At 45.9% G+C, this 15,394-nt stretch overlaps 1 protein-coding gene across 1 annotated transcript in view; it reads right to left on the reverse strand.

The window, feature by feature from the left end:
• Positions 1-15,394, reverse strand: part of tmem41ab (transmembrane protein 41ab) — an 89,410-nt gene that overhangs the window by 4,885 nt on the left and 69,131 nt on the right. The window lies entirely within an intron of this gene.

The following is a 15,394-nucleotide window of genomic DNA, read 5'->3' on the forward strand; positions in this document are numbered from 1 at the left end:
TCAGGTCAGGCGGGTAACGATTGAGGTGTCCTTGAGCAAGGCACCTAACCCCTACTTGCTCCCAGGGCGCTGCAGCGATAGCTGCCCACTGCTCTGGGTGTATGTGTGTTCACCACTTGCTGTGCGTGTGTTCACTACTCTCTGGACGGGTTAAAAGCAGAGGTATATCTCGGATATGGGTCACCATAACTGACAAATTAGTCACTTTCACTTTCTTCACTTTCACTTAGGACCATGTAATATTTCAGTTTTTCTTTTTTTTTATCTGCAAAAATGTCAGCAATTCTGTGTTTTTCTGTCAATATGGGGTGCTGTGTCTACATTAATGAGGAAAAATATTAACTAAAATTATTTTAGCAAATGGCTGCAATATAACAAAGAGTGAAAAATTTAAGGGGGTCTGAAAACGTCAAGGATGATTTTGGAGTCAGGTCTTATATAGAATTCGATTGTTGAGGAATACCATCTGCCCATCACGTGATAGCTGCCGTCGAACCCTGTAAACGAATACTGTAGCCAATAGAGGACTGTTCAAATTATCCCATGAAGATTATACATATGACGGGCCACCACTTAGACCACGGCCTTGGTAGGCCGTAGCAGTGATGAAGGCCTTGATAGGCCGTAGAGTGACGAAAGCCTCGATAGGCCGCAATGTAGAGAAGAAGGCCTTGATTGGCCACACATGGAGACGAAAGCTTTGATAGGCCGCACCATTAGACTAAGCCTTTGTAGGCCATGTCATGATGATGGAGCCTCGATACCTGCATGTGAACAACTGCACGGACTAGTAGGAACGTGATTGTAGAATAAAGAATGAGAAAACGAGGCCCCACAACCACCATTAGATGCATGGAAATACTTGATAATCATGATACCCGCCGAATCATTAGTGAAGCTACGTATTACCATTATACTTGTGAAAGAGCGCTTCATTGTTAGATGGGACAAAGGCCTCCATAGTCTGCAACGAAGTTGTGAAGGCCTCCATACCTATGACGTAGCACAAAAGCCTCTGTAGGCCACAATTTGAACGAAGGCCTTGATAGGCCGGAGCAAATAGACAAAAGCCTCGATAGGCCGCAACAATATTTGAAAACAATGATAGGCCACAACATGGAGATGAAGCTGCCATGCCCACATACGAAACTACAGTGCTGAGTTATAGAACGTGATTGAGAGTAATAATTGAGAAGGACCATGCCGCCAGTATATGCATGAAAAATACCTTGAACGTGACTTGAGTTTGCTGAGGCTTCGCGTATACTTACCGCTTTCATACCACCAAAACTCAAGTGCATTTGGCATATGTATGAAATGATTCCATCGGGAATTACGCTGAGAGTTTTATTAATTCTGCAGCTTGAGTCCAGTCATGAAGTACTTAGCTACACTCTGAACCTAAATCCTAAAATGTTTAAACATCATGATGCTTGTATGGGATTGTAACCAGCAGCCTTTAATGTATAGATGCCCTTTCGATGTTTCATAATACACTCTTGAAATTCTTCTTCGCTACGGGATCAAGGCCTGGTTTGGAATTTGTCTTGTTTGACTGAAGACGATTGTATCATGTCCACAAAACAGCAATGAAATATTTGGAATAAAACAATATGAGACCATGTAGACTTCTATGAAAGGCAGTGATGAGAAAGCAAATATCAGTACAGATTCTGAACATCCCATTTACACGAGTATCACTTGCTGCCATCATGAAGAGACTGAGAATGATGTGTAAACGAATAGACTTCTAATAGAAAGTTTGGTTCTTGCCTCGATAAAATGTTGAGTTGATAAGGACGACGGGGTGTTGGATCTTATGATCTTGAATCGCAACTATCTTGATGGTGTCCTCAATCCATTTTAAAGCACTGACCAGCCCAACGTTGTAACGTAAAGCGAGGCCTGACGGAGACTATATTGCTACAAATCTGCCGTCATAATTAAATGGCAGGGAAGTATGACCGATTTCCTCCGATCGAACAACATGACATGAATGCTAAAACACTATGACATTTCGGAAAAGAGTTTGTAAACTGGGATCAGTTGTCACGATCGTCCCGCTTACCATTGCTAAACATCCGCCAGAAAGGGAAAACAATAAAAGAAAGTACCCAAGCTGTTCCCGGTGTCTTAGTATATAAAAACACGCAAGGGACAGTTATGGAACATTTTAACATTTCCTGCGCTGCTCAGCTGTTCCGATGTATCCATGCGCTATAGCATAGTCAAGACCATTTGTGATCGGGTCTTATGTACGCTTAAATCAAGTCGAAATTGGTGGTAACTTTAAGGAACAAGCTGTCACGAAATGTGTGGTGATAGAGGAGAACCCAAATGCAGGCAGCGGTACGGGGTAACAAAAGATTTTAATAAACACAAAACAAAAACCCACAATGGGGTAAAATACAGGGGATAAACAAAGACAGCCAAACAGGAACGAAAAACTCACGTAGGGTAACAAACTGTAACAAAAACTCTCAGGAACAGAGTGCTGGAGCAGAAACGCTGGGACACAGCGTATGTATAAATCCTGGGTACAGCAGTACAGACGAGCAAAGTTACAAGTAACCAACGAGCACAAGACAGAGAATACCAGGGCATTAAATGGGGAGACGAACAAAGGATAATTACAATAGGCAGGTGTGGGTAATAAAACACTCAAGGGAAGCTAACGAGGAGACGAGAGGGGCGGGGCCATAGACGAGACACGAGAAGGCGCATGACAGCCAATATCTAAGCCATGCCATGTCCTTCTCACACAAAACCCTAGACTTAGTCATGACTCCGCTGCAAGAATAAGAATAAAGATAATATGATAGCGGAATCATGACATAAGCCCCCCCTCAAATGAACACCTCCAGGTGTTCACCAAGGGGTAACTAACAAGACAAGACAGACAAAAACCAACAGAACATTGAAAACATGATTAGGGGCATACAAGAAATAATAACAAACGGGTTGGGGTGAGACAATAAAAATAACAAACAAGGGAGGGGGGTGGGGGCAAACAAGAGTACCTAGGGGGCAGTCCAAAAGGGTAGGGGCTGGGTGGGGAAGTCCTAGCCCGTGGGGGCACGCCAGAGCGCGGAGCCCCAGAGGGCTTGACAGGGGAAGTCCTTGGAGGAACTGTCCTAGTCCCCTGCTGGACTGCCGGAACGGACCATGGCTGGTGAGGCCCGGGAGTGCCGGACGGGACCGGCTGGAGAGGCCCAGGAGTGCCGGACGGGACCGGCTGGAGAGGCCCGGGAGTGCCGGACGGGACCGGCTGGAGAGGCCCGGGAGTGCCGGACGGGACCGGCTGGAGAGGCCCGCGAGTGCCGGACGGGACCGGCTGGGCAGCCGGGCTTGACGGCGGCGGCCCCCTCCTATGCTTCCTTGAACGGACCACAGGGCGTGTGGACGGCTGCAGAGAAGCGATAGGGAGACTAGAGAGCCTCACCATCCCAGTGGTCAGAACCCGGTCCTCCGGGATAGAATCCAGGTGTGAATGGGAGGAGTCCTGGGGGCCGCTGAAAGCGAGATCCCTTACCAGATCCTGGAAAGACCCCCGGATCATCCTCTCCCGTTCCTCCGGCGGAGGAGGACTGACGAGGCCAGCAAGGAAATAAGAGTTCAACAGGACCTCTGGGAGAAAGCCCCGCCTAGCCATAGATCCTCGTGCATAATCCTCCAGGGTCCGATCACCCTGGGGAGGAAAAGGGCCGTTGCCTTTCTTGACCTCATTGGTGGTTGACTGCCACCAAGTCTGGGACGAGCTGCTGCCTGCTGGGTTCATTAGTGGCTCGTTGGTTCTGTCACGAATTGGAAGTGGTGATAGGAGAGAACCCAAATGCAGGCAGCGGTACGGGGCAACAAAAGATTTTAATAAACACAAAACAAAAACCCACAATGGGGTAAAATACAGGGGATAAACAAAGACAGCCAAACAGGAACGAAAAACTCACGTAGGGTAACAAACTGTAACAAAAACTCTCAGGAACAGAGTGCTGGAGCAGAAACGCTGGGACACAGCGTATGTATAAATCCTGGGTACAGCAGTACAGACGAGCAAAGTTACAAGTAACCAACGAGCACAAGACAGAGAATACCAGGGCATTAAATGGGGAGACGAACAAAGGATAATTACAATAGGCAGGTGTGGGTAATAAAACACTCAAGGGAAGCTAACGAGGAGACGAGAGGGGCGGGGCCATAGACGAGACACGAGAAGGCGCATGACAGCCAATATCTAAGCCATGCCATGTCCTTCTCAGACAAAACCCTAGACTTAGTCATGACTCCGCTGCAAGAATAAGAATAAAGATAATATGATAGCGGAATCATGACACAAGCGCTGCATATGAAGTTGTTCATATTAAAGTTCTTCGAAACCTTTAACATAAACGCATCTCGGAGTTGAAATGCTAGATGCAGCGTCTGAGACTTTTCAGCTGGCCTGTTGAATGAAACGCCTGCCATCACTATATGAGAGTTGAGTGACGTAATGTATAGAACAACCCAGACGTTCTGGAAATGCAGGTCCTATATGAGCTGAAAAGGTCGCAGTCGAGTAATCCAAGCATGATAAGCAAATAGCAGTGTAGTCATGATTATCCTCAGTAACTTCCTTGATCACGACTGGTCGGAGCGCGTGAATATCGGCTGCTTTAACTGCGAACAAAAAACAAAGGGTAAGTGGCCTTCTTTTATGCTCCAAGTGTTAGGTGATGATTGGTTATTGGTCTATAAGTAGTAAGTGATGTAAGATTGAGTCTTCCCGGCACAACCTGCGCTGAAGCTTACATTGAGGTGTCACGTAAATCGCAAGTCCAGTAGAGTGTACCACAGGGCTCATTCTTAGGGCCTCCATCGAATAATGGAACGCATGGTCGATATAAAAAACTGAATGAGTATAACTTTTTATAACTGAACTCAGAAAAAACCAAAGTGTTACATATGGGACCGAAAACCCCCATACGTAACAACCAAGAATACTGCTTAACTTTTGATGGATGTTCCATAAAACCATCGCGGTCAGCTAAGAATCTTGTCACCATGTTCGATAGAAATTTGTCATTTGAGAGCCATGTTGCCAACACCTGTAAAATTGCATTTTTCCATTTTCAGAAAATATCTTTACTATGTCATATAGTCAGATGCAGAGAAGTTTTTTTATGCATTCATGACATCAAGAGTGCACTGTAAGGTGGTTGCCCTGCAGGCTTATTACAAAAACTCCATCTGGTCCAAAACGCGGCAGCTCGAGTTCAAACAAGTATGAACAAATAAACCAGGTTCTGTCAACCTTGCACTGGATACCTATAAAGCATCACATTAACTTTAAAATCTTGATTATTACCTATAAAGCCCTTCATGGTTTAGATCCTCAGTACCTGAGTGAACTACTCTTGTATTACAGTCCTTGACGTACATGACACTCTCAGGCATCCTGTCAGTTAGTAATTCATGCCCAGACCAGATGGTATGGGAAGCGGCGACCTGTTTAATATTTGACCTGTGTTTCTCTCTCCTTTATCTTAAAAGTGTCCCTTCACTGTGTGTGCGTGCGTGTCTGTTACGTGTGTTTTGTATGTGGGTATGTCGGTCTTCTGTGTTTTCAATTTTTTCTTGTTTTTACAGGTATAACTTTAATTGTTTTGCTTATAGTCAATATGTCTCATGTACAGCTGGTTTGTAACAATGAAAGTGCTATATACATAAAGTTGAGTGAGTTGAGAGTTGAGAGTTGAAAAATGTAAATATACAACAGTGCAGCTGTAAGGTGGTGCAAAGAGCTTATTAGTCCATAAGCTCTTTGCACCACCTTACAGCTGCACTGTTGTATATTTACATTTTTACATTTAGTAATTTAGCATACGCTTTTATCCAAAGCGACTTACAAAGAGTTAGGGAGCAACAAGCGATATGTCATACAGGAGCCATAATACATTAGTTGCCGATACAAAGTTACTGGTTTCAACTAAAGCTAGACCACTACCTGTTGAGAGAAACTTTTTTTTTTTCATTTGTCTGTCAGATATTCACAGAAGAGTTGGGTTTTAAGTAGTTTTTTGAATGTTGTGAGAGATGTGGTTGACCGGACAGAGTTAGGAAGAATGTTCCACCAGGAAGAAGTTGTGAAGCAGAATGAGCGGGAAGGATGGATGTCGTGTAGATGGAGAAAAGCAGTGGTCCAAGCACCAATCCCTGTGGGACCCCAGTGATCAAGTGGTGAGCAGTGGACAGCGAGCCCCTCCATGACACCCTGAAGGATCTGTTGGAGAGGTAGGATTTGAACCAGCGGAGAGGGGAGCCTGAGATTCCTAGTGATGACAAGGTTGCCAGCAGTATCTGGTGATTTACAGTTTCAAATGCTGCAGATAAGTCTAGCAGAATCAGGACAGAGGATTTAGAATCCGCCTTGGCTAGCCGCAGTGCTTCTGTGACCGATAGCAGTGCAGTCTCAGTGGAGTGGTGCGTTTTGAAGCCACACTGCTTGTCGTCCAGATGCGATTTCTTTAAGACTGCATAATTGCAGCTTACCCTATAATTGTCAAAAATTGAATGGTCAAATACATGTACTATTATGGTAACATTTTATTGACTAAAAATGCGTTAAACACGTTCATCTCGAACGAAAACAATTTCATTCAGAATCAGCTACTTAGGTCGGCTGACTCGATTTCCTTCTCATTCATTCCCGTAGCATACAGTGCATTACTCTGTTGAAGCCCAGAGTCCATTGACTTCAATGGGGCTGCTTTAAACAGTTTTTTTCAGCGCTTAGAAACAAGACGGTCATTGGATAATGCTGCGATTATGTCCCGCCCACGGACGCTCAGCGTCTCTGGGATGAATGGAGGAGTGGGCTGGCCCGGACTCCGAGCGTCTGCGTGATGATTGGAGGGTCTGTCATCTATTTTCAATCAACTTTTATGTCCTAAAACGCTCGTTTTTTGGGGTCGACAGCTTATAAAAACGAATTTCTTGTTTTTTTTTAGCTTGTTTGCTATACACATTGTCACATATCAGCTTTTAGACATTTTTTATTTTATTTTTATAAATCATAAATGACAAGGAGGCAGTAGCTTCTCGCAATGCAAAAAGACGGTTGGTGTGGGCGTGGTCTTCAGATTATGACGCATATCACTCTGTGTCTCCATTTCCAACTCAGTCCCATTGCATGTGTTTTGCATGTGTAGTCGAAAGACAAACTGCTGCAACCTTCATCGTATATTTCACACAATTTCACACCACATTCATTGTTTCAGTTTAACATAATTCCCACATTTCCTCCCGTTGAGTTAAATATATATATATATATATTAGATCGTTTGTTCATTAATCCTTTTCAGGAATGACTGAGCATTCTCCAGCGTGGCATATCCCGCTGTTCTCTTGGGAGCGGCATCCTCATCGAGGAGGGGGATGGACACGATCGCTGCGTTAGGCGTCTGGGCGTCCAGCACGCTGAAGCAGCGTTTGTTGACACATCTGCCCGCAGTGGCCACGGCCCCGATGACCACCCACGTTAGCAGCGTTAGTGATATGGGGAACTCTGCGAACGTAAACCCGCCAGCCAAGTGCTCACGGGCCGATCGCACCCCGATTCGCTCTTCTGAACGTTCCCCAACCGGCGGTGGGATACCTTTCGAATTCTCACGCACACACTCGGAAACGATGTGTGACGTAGATGAGATGTCGTTTGCAGCATCGGAGGGAGATGTCCACGGTAGTGGTCCAGGAGAGACACCCCCGGCTGAACCTTGCGCAAATGAATGACATCGAGAAAGTCCGCTTTCTTGATGCATTCGTCTCGCAGGGTGGGTTGTTGGTAACATCGTGGAGGACTGCGCTCAGCAGTTTTTGACGGTGAAGAAGCAGACCGTGGCAATTAGCCACACCTTACGATGCGTGCAGCTGTCCCGCAAGGCAGGTAAATAGGCGGAGCCAACCTACCTTCCGGGGACCCCCGTGACAGATGGTTAGCTCTGCCAGCCAACAAACCATCCCCCGTGGAATGATGATTCCTTGGTCACCCTGTCACAGTCCCTGGGAGCTTGAGAGCTGCCCACACTGTCTCGCTCGCTAATGAGGGCAGTCCGTCTTGGTTACTCGATCCAGTTCGCCAGAGACTCTCCCAGAGTTTCGGGCATCATCTCTCCCTCTAACAGAGGCAGGGACACCTCCGTACTTCGGCTAGAGTTCACCACCCTTCTGGCAAAACGGGCATCGAGTTCTTCCCTCAAAACCAAGATGTTCAGTGGGTCAAGACCCCCACTTAATCGTTCCCAAGAAAGACGGCGGTTTGCGCCATAGGTCTGCGTACCCTGAACAGAGCACCTTCACAAGCTGCCGTTCAGGGTGCTCACGCAGAGGCGCATCCTGACATCTATCAGGTGTCAGGATGGGTTCATGGCAATCGACCTAAAGGACGTTTACCTTCATGTCTCGATCCTCCTCGATACCGGCCGATCCCACGGTTCGCGTTCGAGGGACGGGCATATCAGTACAGAGTTCTCCCTTTCGGTCAGTCCCTGTCTCCACGGGTCTTCACGAAGATCGTGGAAGCCGCCCTTTCTCCCTGAGGGGAGGAAGGTGTGTGGGTACTAAACTATCTCAGCAACTGGCCAATCTTGGCACACTTGTGAGATCTGTTTTGTACACAAGGGACCTGGTGCTCCGGCACCTAGATCAATTGGGACTCCAGGTCAACCGAGAGAAGGGCAAGCTCTGCCCAGTGCAGAGCATCCTCTTTCTCTGTATGGAACTCAACTCTGTCACCATGTCGGCGTAACTGTCCGCAGTACACGCCCAACCAGTGTTGAACTTTCTGAAATGAACATTTCAGAGTCGAGTTCCGAGGAGAGCGTGGCACACCGGCAGCAGGCGCATGGTGATGACGCCCTGCTTCCGACGCACCATAACCCATAGTCTTCCATGACTTTTTCGACGGACTCAGGTCCCTCTGGGCAGGTTATGAGACAGGTCGTGGTGACGACTGACGTCTCCCTGCAGGGGTGTGGTGCAGTATGTAACGGGCACGCAGGCGTGGCTTTGGACGAACCTCCGCCTGGGCTGGCATATCAATTGCCTAGAGTTGTGAGCTTTGCTACTTGCCTCTACGTGCGAGACAAGCAAGTGCTGGTCCGAGGACAGCACTACAGCTGTAGCGTACACAGATCGTCAGGGTGGCGTTCGCTCACAGCAGCTAACACAACTTGCTCGTCGCCTCCTCCTGTGGAGTCAACAGGTGACCCGTTCCCTGCGGGCCACACACACACCACGGGCATACTGAACTAGACAGCCGACGCGCTTTCTCACCAGTTTCGTGGAGAGTCGGACTCCACCCCCGCGCAGACCAGCTCATTTGGAGGCTGTTCAGGTAGGCCCAGGTAAACCTGTTCGCCTCCCGCAACACCACCATTATCCCGCTTGGTATTCCCTGCCCTGGGCACGGACATCCTTCCGCCCCCCAGGACCCTCCTTGCACAGACACTGTGCAAGGTCAGGGAGCAGGAGCACCAAGTGTTATTGGTTACACCACACCGGTCTAACCGCACTTGGCTTCAGAGCTGATGCTCTGGACAGCGACTCCCCCTGAACCATTCCCCTGACAGAGGACCTTCTCTATCAGGGGAAGGACACAATCTGGCATCCCAGATCAGACCTCATGCACACCCATGTCTGGTCTGAGGTCCCACTGAGGTGCTCGATCAGGATTGTGTTGTCCTTCTTACGAGACTGGAGACCAACATCTCCCCTCCACACTGAATGTTTATGTAGTCGCTATTGCCAATCATCACGACTCAGTCGATGGAAAGTTTCTAGGGCAGCACGACCTGGTCACCAGGTTCTTAAGTGGCGCGAGAGGGCGGACTCCGCATCATCTCTGCTCCATACCCTCTTGGGACCCCAAAGTGATCCTGGGGAGCCTCAGGGCCCCCCCAAGAGCCCCTCGGAGGTTCTGATCTTCCTCACAGAGTAAGACTGCCCTCCTGATGGCGCTCACTTCCTTCAAGAGGGTAGGGGACCGCCGAGCATCCTCCTTGTCCCCGGATTGCCTTAAATTCGGACCTGGAAACTCTCACGTTATCTTGAGACCCAGGCGCAGATGCGTGCCCAATAAGTTCCCACTCCTCCCTCCGGGGCCAAGTGGTGAACTTGCAGGAGCTCCCCATCGGGGAGGAAGACCCAACCCAATTAGTGTTGCGTCCAGTACATGCTGAACTGCACGCAGAGCTCTGAAGCTCTGACCAGAGCTCTGACCAGCTCTGTGTCTGTTGGAGGACAGCATAAGGGGAAGGCTGTCTCCAAACAGAGGCTGGCGCACGGGGTCATAGACACCGTTACGACGGCATTCTGATCTCAGAATCTCCCATGCCCATTGGCTGTGAGGGCTCACTCCACACGGAGTATAGCCACCTCCTGGGCACTGCGAGAAGCGCATCTCTAGCAGACATCTGTAGAGCTGCGGGTTGGGCTACGCCCAAACACCTTCACAAGGGTTAACAGCCTTCGCGTAAACCCGGTGTCAGCCCATGTCCTGCGTGCCGACATGCAGGACTGGCATCCGGGGGGGAGTATGCCTGCGAAAGCACCTTTTCACCCTCTGATAGGTTGGGTCAGTGTGCAATCTACCTTTCTTCTTACCCAAACACATGGCTAAGAAACTGGTATCTCACCAACCTCCCTTCTTACCCAGACACTGGTTAAGAACAGGCATTCCATCCATCACCAAACAAGCACCCCCTGGGGGCTGGCTGGGCAGAGCAGCCTTCCCCCTTAGGCCCCTTGTGACGCGATACAGCGTTGTAGGATTTTCCATAGGCAACCCCATCTGTCGTTCTCGACACAACGTCGAGAGACCGACAGAAAGGGAACGTCTTGGTTACGTATGTAACCTCAGTTCCCTGATGGAGGGAACGAGACGTTGTGTCCCTTATGCCACTGTGAGAATCTGGATTTCGTCCTGTCCTCCACAAATACTGCATCAGTGTTTATTCGAATATTCATCATATGTATTCATTCCTTTATCTTATTATTCACTTCTATTCATATAAGATGTGCCTTACTTTCTTGTTGTTTAACCTCGTTGAAAGTTGTATCGGATCTTATACTGTCTTATGTTGATATAAGCATGTGTTGTTCTCCATCTCAAGGTTCCTAATGAAGCCTAGGGACAATTGTTTTGTTATTGTAATATTACATATGTAATCATATCTGATTGTTCAGGAGGAAAGACTAAACAGAAAGTCTGGTGATTTTCCTCTGTTTTGGTGGTTTTATATGATGCCTCCTGATGCAAGCTTATAAGTATTAGTCCTTAACAATAAACTTTGGACTTGGATTGAACAAGCACTTGTGTCTGTGTCAAACTTTGTCTCCAGGCCTGAAACTCTGTGTGTTCAGTCGACTCGACTCTTCAATCGTAGAATATTGTTTAGACAAAGGGACATAAGAAGTTTACATTCTTTCAGTTGGGGGCTGGTCTGAGGGGAGACTCTTCTCTCATTGAACCAAAGAGAACAAAGACCTGTGGGGCGCACTGACGATCGGTCACAGACCTACATTAAAAGGGGTAAGTGTTTTTCTATACAGTTCTTTATGACTTACAGAAATCTAACGCTTACCCTGTAGAATTCTTGTGTGTTTAAATTCATGTTAGTGGGAGTTGATTCTACCATTGTCGTACCAGTGAGGCTGGCGACAGAAATTAATAAAATAATTATTAACGCACGAATGTGAATGGTATATTCAGTCTTGATCACACTGTAATTTGGGATCGAAGTGTTAGCTTTGGTAGAGGCTTTGTTACTCACAAAAAAATCTGTTTAATGGTTATTCTAAAAGATAACATTCTTACAGTTAAAATTGAAAATATTATTGATATCACTGTTACTGCATGTATTGAAATATTGGTGTCAGAAAAGGACAGTGAATTTAATATCCACCTCTGATCACAATATAATACATGCAGCACTGTTGAAACGGTTGGTCGATTGAACACGAGGGTTTTTCTTTGTTTTGTCTGTACTGTACTGTTTTATCACCGCCGGGTTTGAAGTGTAAGATGGGAAATTCTGTTTCAAGGCCACTACGGGGCGAAACGCCAGTCGCCTGTATGTACAGAAATAATCAGGGATTTTATACAGATCCATATGTTAGCAATCTCGCAGGATGGTCGGAGGGAATAAAACCGAAAAATTAATATTCCCTATCCGAGGGAAGGGTCCTTTTCTGATGAGTGTATGTTACTGGCAAAGGGCATGCTGGGGAGACCCAATATGGGATTATCCATACATGAATAAAGCAGTATGGAAAGACATGAAAAAGGTTTTGGGACCAGGGTCCGTAAAAAACAAAAATTGTTGCGTATGCAAATCAAAACTGCCCCTTGCCAAAAACAGACTTCTCCCTCTGCACCATCACTGTCGATAAAACCAAAAGAGATAAAACCGGAAAAATTAATTGATAAACCTAATGTAACAAAAAAACGTGAAAACTCAATAGTTTGGGTACTTGCTGGAAACACGCTAAATGATAGACCGTTAAGAAAATTTTGCCTTCCCCACAATTATCAATTGAAAATGATAAAATCACAAACAGCGATACGGGGGCAAACCCACATGCGTTGTTTGGGAAACTTTTACAGATGTTGAAATATTTTTTTAGACAGATAAGAGTGTTTCTTGATAAATGTCTAGGAAGTCAACAGGTCTTATCTTTTGAAACAGGCAGCAAGAGACTAAAAGTTTTAAGAAAGCATGGGTTGAAGATTCTACATTGCCATTAAATAATGACATAAAGCCTCTGTTTTTTTAGCACTCTGTTAAATAACATGAACCATAAACAAGCGCAATTGATCAGAATAACGACTTCAAAATTGCATGATATGACTTTAGAGAATGCCATGTTTATAGGCTATCCAGAAAAAAGGAACATTGAACAAACGTCTGCAAATCCGCAATTGCCACATCGTAGCCAAAGCATGAAGTCAGAAATAATCTGCTTTCATTGCGAAGGAGGGGCCATTACAAAGGAGAGTGCAGACAGTTGCACAAGTTTCGCACACACACACCACAGAGCAGACATAACACGGGTGCTTCATATGCCAACAGGGGGGACACCATGATTAACCCTTTGTTATCGTCTCAGTTCAGGGATGACACTGGTTTCATTGACATGGAACCTTGTAGGGATAAACTTAAAACAAACAAGCCTGTCTACATTAAACAATACCCTTTGTCTAAAGATAAGGAAGAAGGTATTAAACATTTGATTGAAAATTTTGTCAAGCAGGGTGTCCTCGAACAAACACATTCACAATATCACACACCAATTAATCCTGTTATGAAAGCTGATGGGAAAACTTGGAGATTAACTCAAAATTTAAGAGTTAATCAGTTAATCATACCACTCGCACCAATTGTGCCTGATGTTTTGACTGTTATGAATTCAGTGCCACATTCGCACAAGTATTTTACAGTAATTGATTTGTGTGCAGCCTTTTTCTCTGTACCTGTACACCCAGATACTCAGTCTTTTATAATATTTACATTTAAGGGGAAGCAATATTCGTGGAAACGCCTTGCTCAGGGCTATGTAGACTCACCTGCTGTCTTTTCTGCAGCAGTGCACAGAACTTTGGCCAAAATGACTGATCTGCCTTCATCAGTTTGTGTTCTTCAGTTTGCAGATGACATCCTCGTGTCGGGGGAGACGGAGGAAGACTGTGTAAAAGCATCTGTGATAGTTTGCAATGTACTTGCTGAAACAGGTTTTAAAGCCTCGAAAGAGCACGATAGCACCTGAGGGGTCTGATAGATCACAAAGCTCCACCAAACACAGCAATGGAGTGGACTGCGGAAGCTGATGAACATTTCAATGCTTTGAAAGCAGCCATCATGACAGCACCAGCATTGGGCCTGCCGGACTACACCAAGCCTTTTCACTTGCATGTTAGGGAAACAGTGGGTGCAGCTCTAGGGGTCCTATTGCAACTTCATGGCTCAACATTTAGGCCAGTTGCATATCTGTCTAAGAAGATAGATAACATAGTCAGAGGTATGCCAGCATGTCTTCGTGCTGTGGTTGCAGCTGTTCTGATTGTACAGATGGCTGAGAAAACTGTGCTGTCACACCCTTTAATATTATACGCATCCCATCAGGTAGGTGTAATTTTACACAACATGCAAACACAACACATGACAGCGCAACGGCGCTCAGGTTACGAGGCTACTCTGCTGGCAAGAAAAAAACTTAGTATTCAAACTACAGCAAACATTAATCCTGCTTTGCTGGGTATTTTGGGTATGGTAGACATGGCAGATTTTAATGTTGAACATGATTGCATCTTTGAACTGACCACTTCTTACTCTTCTAGGTTCGATCTGTTGGATACGCCCCTAGAGGTAGACCCCTAGAGGTAGACCCCTCTGACGGTGTCTACCTCTGTGGCTATGCTGTGGTTTCCGAGTATTTTGCTATAGATTACAATTCAGCTCAAGCTGCAGAGTTGATAGCATTAATACGGGCCTGTGAGCTAATGACAGGAAAGAGAGTAACAATTTAGTTCTTCACCATTATGCCAGAATGTGGGAAGCGACAAGTTTTAAAACTGCTGATGGAAAGTCAATAGCACATTCAAATCTGATAGGACACTTAACTGAAGCAGTTCAGCTTCCGCTCGAAGTGGCCATAGTAAAGGTCAAGGGTCACGCTTCGGGGGGGATGAGAGATGAACATGGTAGAATAGCACTACCGAAACTAGGGTTAATCATCCTAATTAGACATTAACATGGGTTATCTCACACCAGTTGTGCAAAAGTAGTTCAAGCAACTAATCAATTGTATTGTGTAGCCGATGTTCATAAAACAGCAAAGCTTGTTTTGGATGCATGCTTAACATGTAAATGCGCACAAATCAGCTAAACACGATGCATTGACACATCCGGAAGCTCCATTTCAACATCTACAAATTGATTTTACGCACATGCCACTGATAGGTTATCTAAAATATCTTTCGGTAATTATTGATCCATTCTCTAAGTAGCCTGAAGCGACGGGATTCACGTCAAAACTAACACAGCTCTTATCAAAAGCGTTGTCTATTGATTAGCATTTTAATATCCCATACCATCAGTAATGTGCAGTCGTGAATCGAACACTGAAAACAAGACTAACAAAAGCTGTACTCGAAACAGGAAGAAAGTGGGTTGATTTATAGCCTGCAGTCTTGGCAGACATAAGAATGACTCCATCTTCCACGATTAAATTGTCACCGTTCGAGGTACTAATGAGTAGACCTTTCCCGACCCCGTGGGTCAAAGGCCGGTCTGGTATTTCTTGTTTAGGTGATCTTCAGGTGATCCAGGAGGACTATGTGACTTCCCTAGTCGAAAAGTTAAAT

The sequence above is a fragment of the Triplophysa dalaica genome, chromosome 2 (genome assembly GCF_015846415.1).
Source record: "Triplophysa dalaica isolate WHDGS20190420 chromosome 2, ASM1584641v1, whole genome shotgun sequence".
In the NCBI taxonomy this organism is placed as follows: domain Eukaryota; kingdom Metazoa; phylum Chordata; class Actinopteri; order Cypriniformes; family Nemacheilidae; genus Triplophysa; species Triplophysa dalaica.